At 45.3% G+C, this 23,440-nt stretch overlaps 1 long non-coding RNA gene across 1 annotated transcript; it reads right to left on the minus strand.

Annotated features, from left to right (window-relative positions):
- Nucleotides 1-16,918: 16,918 nt before the first annotated feature.
- LOC307225367 lies at nt 16,919-22,582 on the minus strand. The gene is made up of 2 exons (XR_013842937.1): nt 22,465-22,582; nt 16,919-17,136 (listed from the first exon to the last, which is right to left on the minus strand). It is a non-coding gene; the product is annotated as an uncharacterized lncRNA (long non-coding RNA).
- Nucleotides 22,583-23,440: the final 858 nt, after the last annotated feature.

Here is a 23,440-nt window from a genome sequence, read left to right on the forward strand (position 1 = left end):
CTTCTTCCCTTTGGCAAAAGACTGTACTGTTGAAATGGTGACGAGATCGCACTGGCCTGTTTATTCTGGATGTTTGTATGTGATGCCAATAAAGGTTTGATGATGATGATGATGAGTGTAGACAATTCTGAGCTAGAGGGACCCATGGCTTGAGGCAATACAGTGGTACCTCGGGTTAAGTACTTAATTCATTCCGGAGGTCCGTTCTTAACCTGAAACTGCTCTTAACCTGAAGCACCACTTTAGCTAATGGGGCCTCTTGCTGCCGCTGTGGCACCACTGCACAATTTCTGTTCTCATCCTGAACCAAAGTTCTTAACCTGAGGTACTATTTCTGGGTTAGCAGAGTCTGTAACCTGAAGCGTATGTAACCTGAAGCATATGGAACCCAAGGTACGACTGTATAAGCCAGATACACTCATGGCTCCACAGAATGCAGCTTCTTCTGTTGGTGTGGGACCAGCTTTGTGCTGCATCACCATCAAGTTCTTGCACTAAAGTCGCCTTGGCATTTTCGCTTTCTCAGAGTCGCCTTCCTCCAGCGTCTCTCAGCGCCAGCTGTGTGTTCGAAGGAGTGCTGCCCTAGTTGAACAACTTTCATCTTCACTCATTTGACCTCTTAAGGACTTAATCTCACGTATAGCTGTTAAGTAGGGGAGAGTTTCTAAGAAGGTAGCTGTGTCTCTCTCCCCCTCCTCTTTCTCCTCTCTCTCTCTCCCTCCCCCCCCCCTTCTTTCTATGGCAAATACAATCCAGGGTGTTTGAAAAATTTGAGAATTTCTACCCAGGCTAATCCTTTTAAACCTAGCTATGCTTATTAGCTTTCTTTGAACAGATAAGGCTTAAAGAGATGTGTCATTTGAAGAAGGGAAGTCAATTTTTAACCGCAAAGACGGCTACAAAACAGGGGGGAACACAGAAGGTGAAGCGTGGCGTGTGATGAAATGGTGGCGATACACACAGCTTCTAAATCTCTCCTAAAACTATATTGTCGGAATGACAGAAATTACTAGTGAGCTGTTATGGTTTTAGGAGCTATAGGGCATCAGCCTATTTAGTGGGTGCTAAGAAGGCACACAATTCCCTCCCTGTCTCTCAAGTCTCTCCTGATGGCGTGGCAGCCATCGCTTCGCCCTCCCCCCCCCCCCAGTACTTCCTGACAAGAGTCTCGAATTTATCAGCTAGTGGCTTGAAATGTAAAGATAGGAGGGAGGGAGACAGAGAAAGAGCTTCCTACTTTATCCATCTGTAAGGGCGGAGAAGGATTCATAAACCCCTTTGAATCCAAATGGCAAATTTTAATTGAGCTCTTCCCTATCCCGCATGATTTATGGGATGCATCTGCCTCTTTAATTAATGCAGATACTGAGGAACGATGCGCCGCCTGCGTGAGGTTGCTGTGGCGAGCCTCCAAACATGTCCGCCGTGGCTAGGCATCTCCTCGTTATTGCGGCGCTGTTTAGAGCAGCTGTCGGCAGAGTTGAAAGACAGGTTTCATTAAAATATCAGCGGCGTGTTTGGACCAGAGACCGTTACCAGGAATATTGCCGGATCGCCTCCGAAGGCCGTTGCCAAGAGCTAACGTTCGCCTGTCCCGTCGAAGGCTTATCTTAATGTTTGTTTACAGCTAATATTTCAAACAGGAATTTCTGAGTTTCCGAGAGAGTTTCTTCAAGGAGTCCTTTGAAAAGTGTCTTATCCCCTAAACACACACACACACCTAAATGGAGAGTTGAGCATAAAGGCACCTATATATAGTCACAAGCCTACATGTTGTCTATGGTTTGTCTGCCTCCAGGCCCCCCTTCTCATTGGCTAAGCTGCTGTGATGTCATGGCATGTTCATAAGCATTCTAAACTCTTCTGAGAAAACTGTCAGCCACAGCGTTATGGAAGAGCGATGGTTTTCTGGGGCAGGTTGGGGGAAAAAATCACTTGGGCTGGGGAAAAAGGAAACTTGCGCAAGCCTTAGGAGCAGGAGAAGTTGTGCTCTGTTGGCAAGCGTTAGAGGGACGATTCAGAGACACTGGGGGAAGAGGGAGGCTGAAGGACGAGAGGCCAATGGTGGGGCGTGTAGTTGGCCAAGAAGCAGGAACGTGAGAGAATAATGTACCTTGAAGTGGTACTAGGGTTGCCATATTTTAAAAAGTAAAATTCCTAACACCTGCAAATTTGTTCAGCTTTTTTGGGGAAACAAACCCAAATAGTTTTTTCTGGGAAACCTAACCCAAAAATATTGATTTTAAGCTTTCTGAGCCATTTCCGATCCTTTATCCATCGCGTTGCCATACACTCGAGTTTTCCACGATGTTCCCCCCGATGATGAAGAAGAAGAGTTTGGATTTGATATCCCGCTTTATCACTACACGAAGGAGTCTCAAAGCGGCTAACATTCTCCTTTCCCTTCCTCCCCCACAACAAACACTCTGTGAGGTGAGTGAGGCAGAGAGACTTCAAGGAAGTGTGACTAGCCCAAGGTCACCCAGCAGCTGCATGTGGAGGAGCGGAGACGTGAACTCAGTTCACCAGATTACGAGTCTACTGCTCTTAACCACTACACCATGCTGGCCATTTTTACACCCGAAAACCAGGACATGTCAGGAATATGTGGTACAGGACATACTTGTGGATCTTATTACCACTGAATTCAGGGCTGGCCGACCCACGAAGGAGGGTGCAGCAGTTGCTGCAGGCAGTGCCATACTACCTAGGTAATGGGTTATTTGACAGGCATGGATGGTATGGATCGAAACAGGGGCAGTAGGGCAGGGCAGCACTTCCCGTTTCGCCTCAGATAGTGAAATGGGATGCACCACCCCTGACTGAAATCTGGGAAAACCCCAAATCCAGTTTAGCTGAACCCATTAATTTAGATGATTTTATATGCTTTCCTTTGCACAGGGCATAGGGTGGCTCATCAAATTAGCAATTATAAGAATCATAATAGTAATATTAACTCAATAGGACATAAAATCAATTAAAAATACACAACAACAAATCACAGCGGCAATCAGAGGCACCAGGTTGCCCCCAAGATTGGGGGGCTGGCACACATTGGGTGTGTGTGACATCAATAGGTCTACAATATTTGGATGTTTAGAGCTGAGCAACTTAGAATCATAGAGTTGTAGAGTTGAAAGGGACAGTCAGGTTAATCTAGTCCTGCACAGGGCAGCTGTTTATCAGCTCCATCTGGTACGCAGGCTGAGACCCAACCTGCCCATGGACTGTCTCATCAGAGTGGTGCATGCTCTAGTTATCTCTCACTTGGACTACTGCAATGCGCTCTACGTGGGGCTCCCTTTGAAGGTGACCTGGAAACTACAACTAATCCAGAATGCGGCAGATAGACTGTTGACTGGGAGCGGCTGCCAAGACCACATAGTCCAGAAAGACCTACATTGGCTCCCAGTACGTTTCCAGGCGCAATTCAAAGTGTTGGTGTTGACCTTTAAAGCCCTAAACGCCCTCGGCCCAGTATACCTGAAGGAGCGTCTCCACCCCCATCGTTCTGCCCGGACGCTGAGGTCCAGCGCCGAGGGCCTTCTGGTAGTTCCCTTGCTGCGAGAAGCCGAGTTACAGGGAACCAGGCAGAGAGCTTTCCGCCCGCCTTGTGGAACGCCCTCCCACCAGATGTCAAAGAGAAGAACAACTACCAAACTTTTAGAAGACACCTGAAGACAGCGTTGTTTAGGGAAGCTTTTAATGTTTAATAGGTTAGTGTATTTCAGTGTTCTGTTGGAAGCTGCCCAGAGTGGCTGGGGGGACCCAGCCAGATGGGCGGGGTATAAATTTATTATTATTATTATTATTATTATTATTATTATTATTATTAATTATTATCCTATGCCCAACATGCAGCTCAAACCCACAAGCCTTAAATTAAGAGTCTCATACTCTACTCCCAGTAGTGCTTCCATTTCTCTACACATAATTTGTTATAAAAATCCATACTTGGGAAAGAAAACCTGAATTAATGTTGCTCAATTTTTGACTTGCTCTTTCTTCCCTTTGCAATAGTTCATCATGAGAGTACAAAGCCCGGAGGTATCTTAAAATTTCTTCTTCTTTTTTAAAGGAACCAAAATAGGAACACATAAGGCTATAGGCTCCAATCGCCACTGCTGAGATTGCCTCTCTGTGTCTGTGGATTTTAGATGCAATTACAAGGGAGAAAGCAGGAAGCCAAGCAAAACAGGCACGGCCGCTAATACTCTATCTGTCAGTCACAAAGATGAGCTTCTCACTCCTGGCTTTTACCAAATTAACACATCAGTGACTTATGCATAACTCGGGACTTTAATTCACAGCTTGACAAACCATAAACAAGAAAGCCAAGGTACGATTCCCCCACACCCACACCCAATTTCTCTGCAAATGCTTAAAAAATAGAAAGACATTCTATCAAATCGTCTGGGCCCTGCGAGAAGATTAAACGATGCGTTAGATGCATTTCCATAGACATGATGGTCCACAAGCTTGGGCAGTAATGTTTCCATTTTCAATCTTCAGGTGGACCATAGAAGATTGATTTGTTCATTCAGTGCTGTATCTAGGTAAGGCTTACCATCAAATGGAAGATTTGTGTTTTCAAAGTAACCCAAGGGTCTTATTTCATTTTTATGGTCCACAACCCTACCTGTTAATTTTGTGACTCCCCCCTTTTTTTTATTTAGCCATGATTACATTTAGATCTCACCTGTCCTCCAAGAAGCTCAAAGTGGCCCATAGGAGTCTTCTCCTTCTATATCCTCACAAACCAGTGTGGTGTAGTGGTTAAAAGCAATGGAGTCGTAAGATGGTGAACTGGGTTCGCGCCCCCACTCTTCCACCTGCAGCTGCTGGGTGACCTTGGGCCAGTCACACTTCTCTGAAGTCTCTCAGCCCCACTCACCTCACAGAGTGTTTGTTGTGGGGGAGGAAGGGAAAGGAGATTGTTAGCCGCTTTGAGATTCCTTAAAGGTAAAGGGATCCCTGATGGTTAGGTCTAGTAGTGGACGACTCTGGGGTTGCGACGCTCATCTCACTTTACTGGCCGAGGGAGCTGGTGTTTGTCTGCAGACAGCTTCTGGGTCATGTGGCCAGCATAACTAAGCTGCTTCTGGCGAACCAGAGCACTGCACGGAAACACCATTTACCTTCCCACCAGAGCGGTACCTATTTATCTACTTGCACTTTGATGTGTTTTCGAACTGCTAGGTTGGCAGGATCAGGGACTGAGCGACAGAGGTTCACCCCATTACGGGGATTTGAACCGCCGACCATGATGAAGGGGGATATCAAATCCAAATCCAAACCACCCTGTGAGATAGGTTAGGTTAGATGGGTGCATCCCCACCAACGTGACACAGCACAAATCTGGGATCCCATGTTCCAGGTTCAAAATCCTATATGTGACCTGCATGAGATTACGGACCCAGAAAAAGTGTTTATTCAGGCATGGCTTCCAAAAATGCAAGATCACATACCCAGAAAAGTGGTTTGGGGGACACAGCGCCCCCAAATGCATGTTTTGAGGTGTCACATGAGATCGTGGACTTCTCAAAAAACACTTTTTAGGGCAAGACCTTTGCCTGAAGTTGTGCAAAGGCAAGGAACCCAAAATGGCCACTGTACCCTTGTGGGGGGAAACAGGATGCCCTGGTTTTTCTGGGGCAGTTGACATGTATGGGCTAGGTGACTGACCTCAGGACACTCAATGAGCTTGGTAGCCTAGTGGGGATTTGAACCCTGGTCTTCCAGGTCCTAGTCCAACATGCTAACCCCTAGGTAAAAGGTAATGGTAAAGGACCCCTGTTAAGTCCAGTCAAAGGCGACTATGGGGTTGTGGCACTCATCTCACTTTCAGGCCGAGGGAGCTGGCATTTGTCCACAGACAGCTTTCCGGGTCATGTGGCCAGCAGGACTAAACTGCTTCTGGCACAACAGAACACCGGGACAGAAACCAGAGCTCACAGAAATGCTGTTTACCTTCCTGCCGCAGCAGTACCTATTTATCTGCTTGCACTGGGGTGCTTTTGAACTGCTAGGTTGGCAGGAGCTGGGACCGAGCAACAGGAACTCACTCCGTCGCAGGGATTTGAACCGCCAACCTTCCAATCAGCCAGCCCATGAGGCTCAGTGGTTTAGACCACAGCGCCACCTGCGTCCATGAACCACTACACTGGTTATGAATGGTATGAAGAGGGCTTTTTTTTTTCCAACTGGAACTCAGTTTGGGCATATATCAGGGAGGAGCCATTGACATTATAAGAAAACAAGGGAGGAGTTTATGCTGAGTTCCGGCACTTCTTTTCCCAGGAAAAAATAGCCCTGTGTATGCATGTTATTCCTGCACAATATGTGGCCGCCGGAATCAGTCCAGTCCAGACACACCAAGCACTTGATCATTCTGTTTTTGCTGCTTGCCTGAAACCATGGTCACATTCAGTTCTATGACACCACTTTAAACAGTGGTATAATAATGGGAGCTGTAGCGCATTAAGGATGCTGAGAGTTAGCTTCCAGAGCTACAATTCCCAGAGCTACAATTCCTTGTGAAAAGGGATTGATTATTGAACGTAGTTCTTAGTTAACAAGCCACACTCAGATGAAAAAAAGAAAAGAAAAATACACCTTTTCATTTAAGTACAACACATCCAAACCTTTAACAAAATTATGTCAGGATGGTAGATGATACAGGCAAAAGTTAATAAGAAAGATTATTATTATTTAGCCACCTGTTGGGGTGCAAAAATGAGAAAGAAGACTATTATCATCTGTGGTGGAAATGTTCAGTGGCTAAAAAATATTGGGAGGCAAAAATAATTTATAATAGAAAAGATTCCAGGCTATGAAATTCAATTAAATTCAGTCTTCCCCCTCCCTTTTGAACTATACTGAGAGATCAATCTATCAGACAGATAAAGAATTAGTAATTCATATGGTTACTGCAGCAGGGGTAATTTACACAGAACATTGGAGGTCTCAAAACCAACCTTTAGAAAAAGAATGATCAGGCCAAATTAACTCATTACATATAAACCACAGAGAAAAGACATTTGCTGATTACTTTTAATGTAGTTTATAGTTATTGTGATATTTCTGTATTTTAATTATTTTGATTTTGGATTTGAGTGCATTGTTATTTTGTTCACTGACATGAGATTTATATCAATCTGTCTAACGAAGGGTGTTGTGTATATAATGTTGCAATACTTTTGAAAAGGACTGGATTTTAAATCGAATACTGCAAAGGCAATTTAAATTATCGAAAGGCTAGTTTTTTCTTATTGTTTTGAAGTTAAGTATATCAGACTTGTTACAAATACCAGATATGAAAATGTATGTTTTGGAAGTGTAACCAATTGTTTTATCTTAAAAATAAAATTAAAACCTGCATTGACATTAAAAAGGAAAGAAAAACAAATCTCAAGAGATAGAAGTCTGCATTTTAAAATTCTTCTCTTGCTTATCCCGATGGTAGCACAGAGGGAATAGAACGGGCAAAGAATTCTTTCTCCATTACACAAGGAATTGAGTGCAAGTGGTCAGGGGCCGCCCACCTCAGAATCATGTGATGTCATAATGATGTCCTGTGATGTCAGGAATGAGCCAGCTCCAAGCGAAGGTTTGAAGCCAACTGCAGAAAGCAGCAAGGAACGGAGAGGCTTAGATGATAGGCAGGCAGGGGAGAGCCAGCAGCTGCAGACTTCAATTCTTCCTGACCTTGAAGGGCAGGCTAATAAGGCAGCAGCTGAGAGCAGGCTAGAGCACAGCCAAAGCTCTCAGGAAGCACAAAACAGTGTGAATAAACTCAGAGGCAGCCTCTCAGAACAGGAAGAGATTGGAGCTGATCCAATAAGTCCACACAGTTGGCTAATGGTAGGTCTGCTGGACAGGAAGCAAACAAGAGACATAAGGTGCAAAAGTTCAATATCTTCTGTCAACACTGGAAGAAGTCTTCACAAGGGTCATCTTGAGTAATGATGCCGGAGGCTTTGTTAGAGCCATCCAGAGCTATCTGTTTGTTTTTGCAATAAATCCTCCTTTTTAATTACCTACGCTTACTGTGTTATCAAGCTGGGAACCTGGAATCCTGAAATGTGATTGGCAGACAGATGCCACCTGGCAATCTGTCAAGTTTGGTCCATGATAGGGATCTGGCTTGTGAAGACTAAAATGTCCCCCACCCCCGTATCAGGACAATTTTAACATATCTGTTATTTCTTTGAAGAAGAAGGAGAAGAAGAAGAAGAAGAAGAAAAGAAGAAGAAGAAGAAGAAGAAGAAGAAGAAGAAGAAGAAGAAGAAGAAGAAGAGTAGTAGTAGTAGTTTGGATTTGATATTCCGTTTTATCACTAGTCTCAAAGCGGCTAAAATTCTCCTTTCCCTTCCTCCCCCACAACAAACACTCTGTGAGGTGAGTGAGGCTGAGAGACTTCAGAGAAGTGTGGCTGGCCCAAGGTCACCCAGCAGCTGCATGTGGAGAAGCAGGGAAGCGAACCTGGTTCACCAGATTATGAGTCTACCACTCTTAACCACTACACCACACTGGCTCTCTCTCTCATGGTATCATGAACAGATGACGCCAGGCATGAGCAGATAGAATCCTTGGGCATCTGCCAAGGCCCCTTTCTGGTGTTCTGAGCAATGCCTGTAGGCTGGATCTGAGAGATGGCCACCATGTTAATTTCCCACAACGTTGTTGTGAGCATTGTGAGACATCAAAATGGCCACCAGCTCCCAACCCAGAGACTCGGCACTGGTTGGACTGCTGCTACCCCTATTGACATGTCAGAATGCTTGTTTGATGTGTGTGTGTCTCCACAGACCTGGAACTATACCTGAAACCGATCCAGCTTATATCTGGGAAGGGCCATAGCTCAGTGGCAGAGAATCTGTTTTTCATGCAGAAGGTCCCTATTTCAATTCCCCACCAGGTGCAGCTGGGAGAGAGACCCTAATTGAGTCAGAGTAGACAACGTTCACCTAGATGAGTCAATGGTCTGAGTATAAGGTAGCTTTCTATGTTCCTATGTTATGTCAACCAGTTAATTGAATGTCACATGAAAAGGGTGTAGCTATGTGCCTTACATTGTGTTCTTTTTTTAAAAAAAGAAAGAAAAAGGATGGTATATTATTACAGTTGCAACAACACTTTTGACCTCCCCATCCATGATGCAGGTGTCCTATTCAGCCTCGCTCACTCATAACTGGAGTCATGTAGCCATTGTGATTCCTGCAGAGCAGGAAGGTGGGGTGGTACTTGGCTGACCATGACCATGACCTGCTGTAGTGGGTGGATTTTCTTGCAGAGATAATAGAAGATGTCCATGTAAACCTAGCATGTGAACCCGGTTAGGTATTCTGTACGAGTGGGGCAATGGACGGAATGTTTGGAGTTGGATATGGGATACCAAGGTCCGCCGCACGGAGCATATCAGGTAGCTGTGGAAACAAAAATCCTTGTCTCTCAACAAGCTGGCATACAATATGGGTTCACTGTGAGAAGAGGACGGCTGCGAATGACCACAATTTCATTTTGCATTGCAGCTGGCCGCACAATGGAGGAGTCATCTGATTGAGAAACGGGTGGATACAATTAATTTTCAGCCCATGGGATGCATATTTATTTATTTATTTGATGCTAACTCTAAGGATGAACGCTGGTAGCACTGTGGGTTAAACCACAGAGCCTAGGACTTGCCGATCAGAAGGTTGGCGGTTCGAATCCCCGCGATGGGGTGAGCTCCTGTTGCTTGGTCCCAGCTCCTGCCCACCTAGCAGTTTGAAAGCATGTCAAAGTGGAAGTAGATAAATAGGTACCACTCTGGTGGGAAGGTAAACGGCGTTTCTGTGCACTTCTCTGGTTCGCCAGAAGCGGCTTAGTCATGCTGGCCACATGACCCGGAAACTGTACGCCAGCTCCCTCGGCCATTAAAGCCAGATGAGCACTGCAACCCCAGAGTCGGTCACAACTGGACCTAATGGTCAGGGGTCCCTTTACCTTTACCTAACTCTAAGGATGCTAATGCTACATATGGCATGTCCTTATTAAGCATACCCACATAGGTCCCCCCCCCTTCTGATTCCAACCTTGATGGACGAGACGGGCCATTGTCCAGATCCAGTAAAGCACTTCTTATGTTCAGGTGACCTGTAGAATACACATTCCCCATAACTGAATGGGATTCATTTGGTTCTAGTGACATCTGCACCCAGTACTTGTTCCCTGATTGGCTACATAGTATTGTGCTGGCATCTGCATCTAGTGCTTGTTCCCTGATTGGCTACATAGTATTGTGCCCTGAGTGCTCACTGGAAGGACAGATTGTGAAGCTGAGGCTCCAGTACTTTGGCCACCTCATGAGAAGAGAAGACTCCCTGGAGAAGACCCTGATGTTGGGAAAGATGGAGGGCACAAGGAGAAGGGGGCGACAGAGGATGAGATGGTTGGATAGTGTTTTCGAGGTTACCAGCATGAGTCTGACCAAGCTGCGGGGGGCAGTGGAGGACAGGAGTGCCTGGCGTTCTCTGGTCCATGGGGTCACGAAGAGTCGGACACGACTAAACGACTAAACAACAACAATTGTGCTGGCATCTGCATCTAGTGCTTGTTCCCTGATTGGCTACATAGTATTGTGCTGGCATCTGCACCCAGTCCTTGTTAACGGATTACCTCGGATCACATGAGAAGGAATGACACAGAGAGTAAAAAATGGTGGTCAAAGCAACAGCAGAGAACAAAATCATTCACAGAAGAATAGAACTGTAGCATTGGAAGGGTCCCTAAGGGCATAGCTGTCAACGTTTCCCCTTTTTAAAGGGAAATTCTCTTATTCTGAAGAGGATTCCTCACAAGAAAAGGGAAAAATTGACAGCTATGCTTAAGGGTCATCCTGCAATCTAGGAATCACAGCTAAAGAATGTCTTACAGATGACCATTCAATCTCTGCTTAAAAACCTTCAAAGAAGGAAAGTCTATCACCTTCTGAGGGAGACCATTCCATTGCTGAACAGTTCTTCCTCGCAGGAAGTTCTCCCTAATATTTAATCAGACTCTCCTTTCTTGTGATATGAATCCATTAAAATAACAGTGGATGCAAAACAATTGCAAGCTATCACATAAATAAAGGGTTGCATTTTGCGGGGAGAGTGAGGGAGTTCACCTTCCCCATACATTAATTTTGAGTGGGAAAACAAACACATTTGGGGAATTTTTGGCATGGCGTACGTTTTCATCTATTATTTAAAGAGGCAAAGAAATGGGACTTTGCTTATAGTGGTATGTAGGAATGGGGGAGAAATTTGTTGGGTTCACATTTTAGGGTGCATATTAGGGTGATGTGTACACAAAAATGTTCACCTTAATAAAAATAACATACAAAATTGCATTCTTGGAGGGGGGGGTTGCTTGCAAAATTTGTATACTGATTGCATGCAAAAACGTGCATGTTTGGATAAATGAACACTTAAACGCAGAGAAATAGTCCTGAGGACCACAGGCAAACTGATGGGGGGGAAAATGGCAAGTTGTACTTAAGTTTGCAAAACTGGAAAACCGATTTTGACAGATTTGTCCATTCCCATAGCTGTGGCATCGTCAACACACTCGACAGCAGTTCCATTGATGGGACAACTCTGCAAGAAAGAGATTGTGGCCAGAGTCTCAACATCTTCCTTGCAGGTCTGGTTGTTTGTAAAGAAAGTCAAAATGCAGAATACAAATTGCACTATACTCTGCAAGTGATTCATAGAACTAATACTGCTGATCCAGTTTGGCAAAGCACAATAAATGTTTCTTGAAATGTGCTATAACTAGCATGCATATTAAGATGAATGCACTCTTCCCTTTTTAAAAAAGAAATCTCTCTCTCTCTCTCTCGCTTGAGGGTTATTGAGAGAATTTGTTCCCACAGTTCTATTTCGCTAATGAAGTCATCCATGCTTTCCAAAGAGTGGCACCATTGACCCCCCCCCTTTGCTGAATGCCAAATTTTAAAGGTAACATGATAACAGTTTTCGGCAGAGAGACAAAGCCCACTCTATGTGTAAACCACATAAGCAGGGGAAGGACAAACAAAGATGCTATAGAATGGAGGCAGATAATTCCCTACGGGGAGAGTGTAAAATAATCCCTCATTGCCTGTTCCTTTGCTCACTGCCGTACAGTCTTGGCTTTTGGTACTCCCTTCTCTACTTTTTCTCTCCACCTTTTAGAGCAAAGAAAGAGATTTGTTTCGTAACACAGAGCGGGGTTGGGGGAGGGGGAAAGCAAATAAACACGGCTCCTGATTCCCCTCCTCTGCCCAAATTTTCTCATACAGTCGAACGTATGGCTGTTCCTCACAGTGTTTGTAAGACATGCCGGCTCTTGTCCTAAGTATCTCGACACAAGATACTTCCAAGACATGCTCATGAAACATTTATTTCCTCTTCTTAGTTGCACGTCCTCAGATGAGTCCCATTCTCTTGTCCATTCTCTCCTCCTTGCCTCTCTTCTTTTCCCTTCATTTCAACGCTGGAAATAAAAATTAAAAGGAAGCCTGCCCATTGTGAGATGAAAAGCCGGGCAAAAACGCTCAGCAGAAAATTTAACTGCCATTTTCAGTAACCCTGTTGTCCATGGATGGCTACCACAACATAAAAGCCAAAGTCAATTGTCTTACAGAGCAATGTTCCCAGTTTCTGGAAATCAGTGGGTTTGACTTTTTTTCATTGTTCCTCCATTTACTGAGGTGATATCAAGTAGGCTGTGGAGAAGGGCTTTATTGTGGCGGCTACTGACATACTAACATGGGACGCAGGTGGTGCTGTGGGTTAAACCACAGAGCCTAAGGCTTGCCAATCAGAAGGTCGGCGGTTCGAATCCCCACGATGGGGTGAGCTCCCATTACTCTGTCCCAGCTCCTGCCAACCTAGCAGTTTGAAAGCACATCAAAGTACAAGTAGATAAATAGGTACCGCTCCAGCGGGAAGGTAAACGCCGTTTCCGTGCGCTGCTCTGGTTCGCCAGAAGCGGCTTAGTCGTGCTGGCCACATGACCTGGAAGCTGTATGCCGGCTCCCTCGGCTAATAAAGCTAGATGAGCGCCGCAACCCCAGAGTCATCCACGACTGGACCTGATGGTCAGGGGTCCCTTTACCTTTACCTTACTAACATAGACAGCATCTTAAAAAGCAGAGACATCACCTTGCCAACAAAGGTCCGTATAGTTAAAGCTATGGTTTTCCCAGTAGTGATGTATGGAAGTCAGAGCTGGACCATAAAGAAGGCTGATCGCCAAAGAATGGATGCTTTTGAATTAAGGTGCTGGAGGAGACTCTTGAGAGTCCCATGGACTGCAAGAAGATCAAACCCATCCATCCTTAAGGAAATCAGCCCAGGGTGTTCACTGGAAGGACAGATCCTGAAGCTGAGGCTCCAGTACTCTGGCCACCTCATGAGAAGAGAAGACTCCTTGGAAAAGGCCCTGATGTTGGGAAAGATGGAGGGCACAAGGAGAAGGGGATGACAGAGGACGAGATGGTTGGAGAGTGTTCTCGAAGCAACCAGCATGAGTTTGACCAAACTGTGGGAGGCAGTGGAAGACATGCTCTGGTCCATGGGGTCCCTGGTCCATGGGGTCCCTGGCATGCTCTGGTCCATGGGGTCACGAAGAGCTGGACACGACTAAATGACTAAACAACAACTAACTTGCTCTGTTAAGGAAGATTCACCTGGCAACCTCCCTCTGTATAGTTCCTGCTACTGTACTTTGAAAAAATGCCTTAGCACCAAGATCAGTGGCAGACCTCAAATTTCAGAGGCACATTGTGTGATGCCAAAATATCAGCCCTTCTAAGTGTCCCTGTTTTCCAGGGTCAGTCCTGAATTTACAGAAGCTGTCCCTTGTTTCTGACTTTTTCTTAGGACCATGGGTTTTTTCTTAGAACCATGGGCATAGCTAGGATTTATGTGTGGATGGGGGGTCATTTGTTGAGGGTGAGGCAAAACTGAGCTATCTGTGATGCGATTGATCAGTTAGTTATTTTTTTTCCATTTATTTTCTTGATTAGTTGCTCCCCTGCCCCCTGCTCATGCTTAGGACATCCCTGTTTTCATGAGAGAAATGTTGGAAGGTATGGAGTTATGCAACCCCTGAGCCAAGGAGATAAGTAATTATACAACCTTTAGAAGTCTGAAGGCAGCCCTGTATAGGGAAGGATTTTTTAAAAAATGTTTTTTAAAAAATGTTTTATTGTGTTTTTATATATGTGAGAAGCTGCCCAGAGTGGCAACCCAGTCAGATAGGTGGGATATAAAAAATTAAATGATAATGACGATGATGACTGCTACTACTATGGAACAGGGCATCCCTATTTTTATCAGATAAATGTTGGAGGGTACGCGGTAGTGTGTTTGGACATGGGGTTTATTGTATTTGTTTTGCTGGTTATAATCCTATACTGCTTCTCTCCTGATTTCTAACATTCCCTTTTACACTAAAGTGCCTTGTTGTGTTACGGGATGGCATTGCGCTAAATTCTAAATGTCGGGAAATTTTTTTATGTCACCCTGCATTTCATCGAAGCAAAACTCCTGTGATTTTAATGAGGTTGCAAATGGAGTCGCAGAAATGAGTGCTAAAGTTCTGCTAGATTCCTAGAAGTGTTTTTTTGTTTGTTTGTTTGTTTGTTTTGCATTACGTGAAAGAACGGCTAAAATGTGAAAATGAACTGGTAAGGAAACATTGTGAAGATTGACTAAAGTGCTGTCTGAATGCAGGCTTAGTGGATCTCAAGGGCTCCAAAATGAGCTGGGCTAAGGTTACCAGATTTTTTTCCAAAGAATCCGGGGACACTTTTTTTTTTTGAAAAGAGGGGAAAAATTATTATTATTATTATTATTATTATTATTATTATTATTATTAAACAAATAAAGAAGTAATATCTTCTCTTCTGTGGTCTCCTCTGTTGTGTGGCCTTCCTCTAGGCCCCGGCCTGCTCTCTTGGAGCGCTAGCTGCCATGGCGTAGGCTTGGGTCGGTCCTGGGCTCAGCCACGTGTCCTTGCCCTCCTGGTGTTCTCCTACCTCCCCTCCTCAGTGGCAGTGGCAGCAGCACGGCAAAGTTGGGGCTCCCCTCTTTTTTCTCTTTCCTCTTTCTCTCTCTTCCTTCTCCTTCTCCTCTCCTCCTTCTCACTGTGTCAGCTCCAGGGTTTTTACTGGCCCCAGAGCGTCGCTGGGCAGTCAGCTGGGTGGCCAGGCACTCTCGCTCCCAGCTCAATATGGGTTGGGGGAGGGGGATCAGCGGTTCCCCCAGTTGATGCGCCGGGCATCCCTGGTTCCCCCTCAGCAGTGGCAGCGGCAGCGGCAGTCTCAGCAGCCCGGAATCAGCCTGGTAGTGCAGTTGGCTCTGGCTGGCTTCAGGAGCTGCTCGCTGCCGTGGCGTCCACCATTTTGCCTCGCCAGAACGCCCCATATGATGTGTCTTGTGCCGTTGAACCAATCACACAACATTCATTCCCTACTAATAAATCTACAACACTTAAAATATAAATCTGGGGACATTAAATGAAATCCGGGGACATTCCAGGGACGGATTTTGTCTGGAGACAGATTATTGGTTATTGTATTTTAGTGTTATTGTATTTTAGTGTTTTGTTGGAAGCCGCCCAGAGTGGCTGGGGAAACCCAGCCAGATGGGCAGGGTATAAATAATAAATTATGATTAAATTATTATTATTATTTTAAATCTGGGGACGGTTCCCGGGAAACGGGGACGTCGGGTAACCATAAGCTGGGCTGTTTCTTTGGTTCTAGGGAAACTGACTAGACTCACTTCCAGTCAAACCCAATACAAGCAAAGCTTATTTGTCTTTTCAGTCCTGCACATCTATAAAATTATATATGCTACTCACACCAGATGGCTATTCCTCTTTCACAAATGTGCAGTCTTGAAAGGAAACGTTGTGGTCATCGCACAGTTATGTGGGGGTCTTTCCTGCATGCAAGACAGGGGAAGCACAGAACATTTCCCAATGGGCTGTCGAGCTGCAATAAATCCCAGCCTGTTCCTTGTAAAAGAACACTGTCAACAACAATTTGTTTAAGCGTTGCTGTAAGGTCATGCTTCCCTAGCCCACTTGTGCTTCCCACAGTATTTATGGCAACAGTATCGGAGCGAGTTACAACGTGATTTGTGGGATGCCCTACTCCTTCTGCATCCTCTCGAGAAATGCTCCCAATTAGTAATGACGGTAAGGCCACTCGGTGACATTTTTTAGTTGATCACAAATGAGATACTATAGGGACATGGAGTTTTGCTCCAATCTGGGGAAGGCAGGGTTCAGATAGAATAAGATACACACTCAGTGAGACATTGCTTCTGGATGCAGCCCTTTGCACACAAAAGGACGATGCATAAGGTTTAACATGAACTATCACCTCCATGTTGATCCTTACTGGATTGTATCCATGTACATGTCAGTGGCGTAGCGTGGGGGGTGCAGGGGGGGCCAGCCGCACAGGGCGCAACATTGGGGGGGCGCGCTCGCACTCACAGCTCTCTGCCCCTACCTGGCTCACTCACTCTCTCTCACTGCTGTGCTGGCTGTGCGAATCCAATCCGAGCTGCCGGGTCGCTGCCCACTGTGGAGGGGGGGGGGGTGCCAGGCGTGTGGGTTAGGGGGTGCAAATTACTTGCCTTGCCCTGGGTGCTAACAACCCACGCTACGCCACTGGTACATGTACTGGGGAGTTTTTAATGTTTGATGCTTTATTGTGGTTTTATATTTTGCTGGAAGCCGCCCAGAGTGGCTGGGGCAACCCAGTCACATGGGTGGCATATAAATAATCATAGAATTGTAGAATTGGAAGGGACCCCAAGTGTCATCTACTCAAACCCCCTGTAATGCCGGAATCTCAGCTAAGCTAAAAATAACACAACACGATGGCCAATAACAATGGCACTAAACACTATTTATAGACTAATACAAATGACCAGAAAATGCAACCAAAGTCTCTAAATCTTCTTCACCAGTCGTGGTGGAATAATTCAAAAGTTCGATATATACATAATCTGTCACCAAATATCGCCGGAACAGAGTTTCCGGATAACCAATCTGTTTCGTTTGATGCTTCATCACCCAGTCTTGATCAATTCTTCATCAGTCAGACTTGTAAGAATTAATATGAGAAGGATGCAGTTCAATTTCTTAACAAGATGTAAGTAAATATAAATGCTGTAGGAAATATGCTCTGGATCAGTGCTCATATGATATTCTTACAAGTTTTTTTGTGCTAATACATAGGACATTTTCTGTTGATTTGCCATGTTCTGGAGACCCACGCCTGCTTCTCTTGCATATCCGGAATACCAGGCATGTACATGAAGCCCAATGCTTTTCAAGGGTGAGATGGCCATTTGGGGCTTTTCCTTCCCATATATAGGAGCTTCACAGATAGTAGCAAATTCCTGGACAGGTGTGCAAACTCTATAGAGCCAGTGTGTCTTTGGCCCCCTCAATATCTGTTGGCAGGGCCCCAGGTCCACTCAATGTTAAGGGGGCAGAGAAGGCCAAGCACTCACCAGGCCCCCTCAGTCTTGATGACATCTCTGTTACTGAATAACATGTTATCTGCATAGGCATCCAGTTAACATGCACACCTGGACACACACTCCCCAACAAAAACAGTAAACCCAAACTGATTTTTGTTTTTGCGTTGTGGAAGCGATCTTGAAGGAAGACGATTCCTTGCTTGGTTTCAGATGATTCAGCTAGAGATGTCTGCTTCTGCTTGCAGTCAAAACCTGAGCTTCCAGTTCTAATGTAAGCTCCTATTTTTCTTAGCACTTAGATCTGACAAGCTGCGGAGACTTTCAGACATAATAAATCTCTCCCTGACTTTGCAAAAGGAACAGCAGCAAGGAAAGTGACCCCTGCAATAACATTTTGTCAGCCTGGATTGTTGGGATGGGCACAAGCCATTTACTATTCCAGGTGGTGCCCCTCCCTTTTCTCTGTTCCTTATTCTATAATTTTCTACTTCTAGTCTCATTTTGGCAATTCAGCAGCATAACCAGATTCTGAAGTCCATCTCTTTGTCTTTAGCAATCAAGTCAGTCTCAACTATTTGTCAACTGATTGAAAGAGCTGGGCAACATTTAACCCTTGCGCCATATGCAGCCATGCTGCCCTCCTCCGAATCTCCGATGGAAGGGGAACACGAAAAAGGGACTCAGATGGCAATTTCAGGACTTGATGTTGCCTCACGTGGGAAGAAGTGGTCCTTAAGGTATTTGGGTCGTGAAGCTTTATAGGTCAAACCCTGCCCTTTGAATTAAGCCCGGAAGCTAATGGTTAAATGACACATTTGTGCCAGAATTGGTTTTCTGTGTTCCATCTGTCCTATCTTGGTTAACAATCTGGCTGCTGGATTTTGTACCAGTTGCAGTTTCTGAACCATCTTCAAAGGCAGTAGTCCAACCTAGAGGTTACCAGAGCACAGACAACAGAGGTCAGGCATCTGTTAGAATTTAGACAGAAGGTTCCCCATCCTTGCTATAAGCTCAGGCTGCAGCTGATGATTTTCATTTGGACATGTTCTATAAGACAGCCTACAATAGGACAATGCTGTCTCTTTCTTTTGTACCATACCTTTAAGCAAAAGAATAACACCCTCTTGGCTATTAAATTGTGGGGCTACACCCAGGTGATGGCCGGGTTGATTCTTCCCTTACATCCCTCCCCATAAATGCCTCTTCAGATAGTAAAAGTTGCTGAATGTGTTTGAGTTCCAGCCATTCTGGAATAAGTGCAGTCAGAGATCCATTTAGAGATTAAACATTCTATTAAATATTCTATTAAAAAGGAAAGTCTTTTGGCACAACATACTAACACACCCTGCTTCAGAAGGCTGTGCAAGGCAGGCTATTCCAGAGTGAATCGTGAGGAAAGGAGGGGTGAGCCACTGAAAATGTGTAAGGGGTGGTCAGAAAGTGATAGCTAGTGAGAGAAGGCTGCTTAAAAGCAACCAGAGAGTGTCACTGTTATTATTGTTGTTGGTGGTGTGTTATCACTGATGTTGCTGAATGTCACCTGGCTTGGAAATACAGACTTCAAGGACTTTCAGGACCTGCTTCAAATACAAGGTGAACAATGCTGACTTCTTCTTTTTTCTTGAAATCATTTTTATTTGATTTTGCAAATATAAATTTGTAACATTCCAAATGCATATCCATATCTAAAGATTACTCTGAATCTCCAGACTTCATCCCATCCCCTCCATGGGTCCTATTGTCAACATTTACAGCTGCATATTATTCCATAGTCTATATTTTAAATCAATCCATAGTATTTGTTACATTAGAAGTGGGTTTCAAATCCTGCTAATGTTTCCATCTGCTCGCAGTGGTCTCCTAGATATATTATAAAATTTCCCCCATTCTTTTTAAAAGTTTTTGTCCTCTTGGTTCCTGAGTTTTCCAGTCAGCTTTGCCATTTTAGTGTAGTCCATCAGCTTAACTTGCTATTCCTCTCTGGCAGGGGAGCAATGCTGACTTCTAAAGCAAAAGGGCGAGGTCCCTTAGACCCAGGGGTCTGCCCCCCTCTTACCTCTCCATCTGGACCTCAGGATTTTCTCCAGAGCTATATCCCTCTCCAACCATGCTTTGCGCCCTCTTCAAATGCTTCCAGATGCAGGGAGGTTTGTGGGTGTGTGTACAAGCTAGTCTAGAAACACAGGAAAGTGCCTTCTGGTTCATTGGTCCATCTAGCTCTGCATTGCCTGGAAGTGGCTCTCCAATATTTCAGGCAGGAGTTTCTCTCAACTCTGCAATGAGATGCTGAGGATTGAACCCGTGACCTTCTGCTTGCAAGGCAGATGCTCTACCACTGAGCTATGCTGCACAGCAGTCAAGTTTACAGTTGTTGCTCTGCCCGCTTCTGGTTCCAGTTCTGCCTACTGCTAGCATGTGCCCCCAGGAGGTTCCCCAGGAGCTGGTTTGGCCCTTGATGTGTGAAAAAGAGGCCCCTAACCCTACTCTAAAGGAATCTGAGCTGCAAAACAACTTATGTGCTCCTTTCCTCCTCGATTGCCACTCGGTGGCGGCACTGAAATTGTCAGGAGTGTGTGCAAGAGCCAGGCCCTGTGACCAGTAGGGCTTCACAGGACTGGGGCCCTCCTAAGTTTGTTCTGGAGAGGCAAGGTGCGGCTGCACAGGTGAGGCCGCTTGGTTACTCACTGCACCTGGTGGCAAGAGCTGGGAAGGGATATAAGGTCAGCATTTCCCTTCAGCTCTTTGCCACAGCAACTCGTTTCCTGCCTTGCTACGTTTGGCTTCTTGCTTCCTGATCCTCAGACCTTGGCTTCTTGACTCCTTGCTTCTCAACCCTTGGACCCTTGACTTCTGGACTCTTGTTCCTGCTCCCACCCCACCATCTTACCCCTGGTCCCGACGTTCTCAGCCGGGACTTCGATTGCCCATAGACTGGACCGTGACAAAAATCAAAGAGAGGGAGGTGGTCTTTCTCCCTCTCCCCCTGCCCACTGCCAGCATCTGTCTTGCATCCATGACAGCGTGCCCCATGGCACAAGCCAGCCACAGCAGGATACCAGCAGGAGAAGTGGGGCAGCGATCTCCCTCCTTTCCTGAAACTCAAATATGGGTGGGCAGGAAGGGGCTCACTGGGTGTATCCAATTTGGCTTGAAATGAACGGAGTTGTTATCTGGGCCCCACGAGGCAAATTTGCCCCCTTCCTTGTTTTCATCTGCAAAATACTGGAGGGTATGCAAGTGGTTAAAACACCCTCCAGGGTAACTTACCCCTCGTCTCTACCAATTAAAGCAGCTCAGTGCAGTGAGATCATAGCAATAGACCCAAAGCCCTAAAACTTCAGTTTGGCGGGCTGAGGGGAAACCACTGTTCATTTTCAAGCCAGGAAAGAGAGAGAGGGAGAGAAAACATCACTGTTGACAGGTAAAAACTTCTGTTTCGCTTGGGGCAAAAGGGGAAGGCAACTCTCCTCGACACATTCTTTTATGAGACAGTCACAGAATAGATGCTTGATTGATGGCAAACGTGTCTCCCTGGCTGGGTTTATGTACACAGTAAGCAACAGATGCAGGTTCCAGTCACATACAGTGGTACCTCGGGTTACATACACTTCAGGTTACAGACGCTTCAGGTTACAGACTCCGCTAACCCAGAAATAGTACCTCGGGTTAAGAACAGGATGAGAACAGAAATCGTGCTCCGGCGGCACAGCGGCAGTGGGAGGCCCCATTAGCTAAAGTGGTGCTTCAGGATAAGAACAGTTTTTCAGGTTAAGAACGGACCTCCAAAACGAATTAAGTACTTAACCCGAGGTACCACTGTACTTGTGTAGAGCTGTACCTCATGGCTCTCCAGCGGAGCTTCTACTTTGAATGCAGAAGGTCCCAGGCATCTGTAGGTAGGACTGGTTGAAACCCCAGTCTGAAATAGTGCAGAGGTGCTGCTGGTCAGTGTAGTTCATAGGGTGAACCCGACCCACCTGATGTACAAAAGCTTGGCAAGAGGGGCATCTCATCTATAGGAACTCCCTTGTTCCTATACAACCTATATGACTCCTTTGTTACAGTAGTTCAACTGGCTACCTGTCTGTTTCCAGCAGTGCCAGATTTACATATAAGTTAAACAAGCTGTAGCTTAGGGCCCTACTCTCTTGGGGGCCCCCAAAAAATTTTAAAGGAAAAAAAAACGTGAATGTACATTTCCAAAATATAAGGTAAAAAACAAATAAAAACTACATACAGCAGCAGTGTGCATTTCACTATTAATATAAAGGTAAAGGTAAAGGGACCCCTGACCATTAGGTCCAGTCGTGACTGACTCTGGGGTTTGCGGCGCTCATCTCGCTTTATTGGCTGAGGGAGCCGGTGTACAGCTTCCGGGTCATGTGGCCAGTATGACTAAGCCGCTTCTGGCGAACCAGAGCAGCGCACGGAAATGCTGTTTACCTTCCCGCCAGAGTGGTACCTATTTATCTACTTGCACTTTGGATGTGCTTTTGAATTGCTAGGTTGGCAGGAGCTGGGACTGAGCAATGGGAGCTCACCCTGTCACGGGGATTCGAACCGCCAATCTTCTGATCGGCAAGTCCTAGGCTCTGTGGTTTAACCCACAGCGCCACCCGCGTCCCTTTTCACTATGAATATACTTCTTCTTAATTGTATTTCAGTTCAACAATTACTTTGATAAAATACATCTTTAGTTATGTGCAAATGGCTTTAGATACCTATTAGGTCCATAAATCACCATATAGCATATAGTCAACCCAAAAAACAGCGGCAATTTGTTGTTGACCAAGGACAGCTGGACATAGAAAGGGCCCCGTTACCTTTAGTAGCTTAGGGCCTCATCAAACCTAAATCCGGCCCTGGTTTCCAGGCACTATTCAAAGAGTTGGTTATGGTTTAGGTTGAAGCTATCTGAAAGACTGCCTTCGCTCATACAAACCACCTGGGTTTTGAGATCTTCACAGGAGGTGCTTCTCTTGGTCCTGCCACCCTCACAGGCATGCTTTGTGTGGACATGGGAGAGGGCCTTTTCACTGGCTGCAGGAACAAGCGCAAACTCTTACCCCATGCCAACACATTATGACGTCATCAGCTTCCTTGCTTGCACATCTTCATTATATCTCTGACAAAGGATGCTAAGAATGTTGATCTCTGTGAATTCCAAGAAGAATTGACCTGATCTGTGTCTCCTGCCACCCTTCCCTAAAGTTCTGATACAGATCTTGGCTCAAAGAGAGAGAGAGAGATAAATGCACAGAACTGTGGGAGAATATAATTGAACAAAGACATTTAAATGTGAATTTTCATGTAGATTCTGCTCCCTTTCCCTGCTCCCAAGTTGCGGACATGAGACAGAACTGACGAACAAATGAACTCACATAAAGAAACCCAAAACGGACTGATTTGTCTACCTTTGATGTTATTTGGAAAATGGGGGGTGATTTGAAAACACTCCCCATCCAGTGTAACATTTCTAAGGCCTACATTTTGCAGATGAGCTTTTGAGTCAGTGGAGGGGTGTGTGTGTGTGTTTGTGTATTTCCCAGAGATGGAAATATACACTGGCTCCACAAGTTCAACCTTCTGGCCCAGCTATAGAGGTCACGAGGAACATGGAGTCAGTGTTGGATATCTCTCAATCAGAAACAAATAAAATCTTGCCCCAGTGGAATTCTGGCTCAGCCATTAGCTGCCCCTCTAATGAACAGTTCAACTTTGTAGTGAGCCTGTTTCAGGAAGAGCTGTTTGTCTAACCCTTGAACTGCCCCCAATATATTAATCTCAAGCATAATTCAGCTCCATCTTGGCTTCTGTATAAGGCACTGACAGCCCGCAAGCATAGACTTAGCCAGCCGGTTAAAAATAATAATTTGGGGAGGATTGTTTTAAAATTCTTCTCCTGACTTAGATTAATTGGG

Source organism: Podarcis cretensis (genome assembly GCF_951804945.1).
Source record: "Podarcis cretensis genome assembly, chromosome: 10".
In the NCBI taxonomy this organism is placed as follows: domain Eukaryota; kingdom Metazoa; phylum Chordata; class Lepidosauria; order Squamata; family Lacertidae; genus Podarcis; species Podarcis cretensis.